At 41.2% G+C, this 2,290-nt stretch overlaps 1 long non-coding RNA gene across 1 annotated transcript in view; it reads right to left on the bottom strand.

The window, feature by feature from the left end:
• Positions 1-911: 911 nt before the first annotated feature.
• LOC134446380 (uncharacterized) overlaps positions 912-2,290 on the bottom strand; it is a 15,878-nt gene continuing 14,499 nt past the window's right edge. Inside the window, exon 3 of the long non-coding RNA XR_010034410.1 lies at positions 912-1,023. This is a non-coding gene — a long non-coding RNA (uncharacterized LOC134446380). The remainder of the gene's footprint in view (positions 1,024-2,290) is intronic.

Genomic DNA, 2,290 nt, shown 5'->3' on the forward strand with positions numbered 1-2,290 from the left:
TTATTGTATTTTAGCTTTAGAAGTTGACGGACGGCTTGTATTTATCACAGCATGAGTGAGTGAATTCAGTTGCCACGCCATGCGCTTAGAACGTATGTCTACCCATAAATAATTAATGCCATTAATTTTTACAACGCGTTAATGCGCCTTGTAATTAATTATCGAATTAACGCGTTAAAATGACAGCCCTAATTAAGATTTATAAAATAAAAATATGATCAATAGCTTGATTCAAGAGATGGGAGAAGAGAGAAAAATAAGAGGGGGGAATATTTAATGGCGATAATAATTGGATTTTTACTGTTCCCGAAAGCAAAACATCTCTCATGACAATGACTTGTTGTGATGTAACAAACTGGATTTGTAATTCAATTTAGTGGAGAGGCACCACACGCAGCACACACGCTTCATATTGGCTCTATGGTGACAGCTGATACAGGGAGACTGTGCAGAGGGAGTCTTAGAGAGTTTCTAAAGGGGGATTAAAGTCCTTTAAGGCTTTGTTTTGCAGTAGGCTGTCTAGACAAAGCAATTCACCCAAACAAATGTCCTCAGATGTTTTGAAAATGTTTTGAGACTATTTTGACCATTTTTGTGTACATTGTCAGCAGACATTTGGATGTTTAAGCCTCTCTTGAAGATATCCACATTTTAATTGGATTAGTCTGATGTGGAATATCACATAGGCTACCTCACCCAGAGGTGGACAAAAGCAAATCTACAAAGTAAAGCATTGTTATGGATTTTTATGCCTGTGCTGTCAACGCAGGGGATTTCAATAATTTGCTCAATGTTGTGGTGACGTATCAAACAAATATTTAGTCACCGAGTAGCTGAATTAGGGAAAAAGTTTGCTCGACGCGCCGTTGTACAAAAGGCTTCAAGTATATCCATGTTTCTGTTTGCTTCCGTTTATTAAGGTTTACATCTTCGAGGTAAAAGGTTTACAGTGCTTCATCCATGACCAGTAAAATCCAGACATTCAAAGCGAAGTCACAGGTGTGCAAAGGGGTGAAAAGTGCGCTGTGGAAACAGGACATAAAGTGCACAGAGTAGCGTGGTTAAAAGCGGTTCTTACAGTGCTGGCCAAAGGTATTGTATTTCTTCCAGAAAATGATTGCAATCACAAATGCTTTGTTATTAATATCTTCATTTGTTTGTCTTGCCCAAAAGAGAATGAAAAAAAAGTCAAATGAATGACCATTTTATACAAAACTCCAAAAATGGGCCGGACAGAAGTATTGACACCCTCAGCCTAATAATTGATAGCACAACCTTTAGACAAAATAACTGCGAACAACCACTTATGAGAACCATCAATGAGTTTCCTACAACGCTCTGCTGGACCATCCTTGAGGTGATTTGACGGGTGCGTTCTCCACACTGCCATTTTGAGATCTCTCCATAGGTTTTCTATAGGATTCAGGGGTGGACTCCTACATTATGCTGCAAAATTTGTTGATAGTCTACAGACTATCAACAAAGCAAAGCAACCTCAAAGCATCAGGGAAACTCTGCCATATTTGACTTTAGGGACCATGTTCTTTTCATTGAAGGCCTCATTTATTTGTCCTCTATTCATTTGAGTTAGCAGGAGAAATTGAGGCCTTCAACGAAAAGAACACGGTCCCTAAAGTCAAATATGGCAGAGTTTCCCTGATGTTTTGAGGTTGCTTTGCTGCCTCATCCTCCATATCACGAGGAGGAGGAGAAATTGAAGAAGTAAATGATTTGATGGAGGGAGAGAGAGGAGAAGAGGATGAGGATAAAGAGAGAGAAAGAGAGATGGGGTAGAGAAGTATTGGAGGAAGGGAGGGAGAAGAGGGTGAGGAGAGAGAGAGAGAGAGAGGGAGGGAGAGAGAGAGAAGAGAGAAAAGATAGAGAGAGAGTTATAAGGGAGAAGGAGAGGGGGAAGTTCAAGAGGAAGATTGGGGGAGTAGAATGAAGAAAGGAGGATGAGGATGGGGAGGTCAGAAGGAAGACAGAGTGATGTGAAGAAACTTTCAGGTCTCATTTTTCTGAGGTTAAAAGCTCATGTAAGCTTTTAGCTGCAGTGGCCCAGGCGTGTAATGCATTTGCACCAGCAGACAGGATGTGAGATGGTCCTGAAATGACATTCGAAATGGAAATAAAGAAAAGGGAACAAACATCTGGGTGAATGACTGATGAACCAGGTTTGAGTGGATACACGCGCAGATGGGCACGCAGAAGGGCACGCATGCACACACACAGACATGCACATACACACACACGCACACACACACACACACACACACACACACACACACAC

Source organism: Engraulis encrasicolus, chromosome 3 (assembly GCF_034702125.1).
Source record: "Engraulis encrasicolus isolate BLACKSEA-1 chromosome 3, IST_EnEncr_1.0, whole genome shotgun sequence".
Classification (NCBI taxonomy): domain Eukaryota; kingdom Metazoa; phylum Chordata; class Actinopteri; order Clupeiformes; family Engraulidae; genus Engraulis; species Engraulis encrasicolus.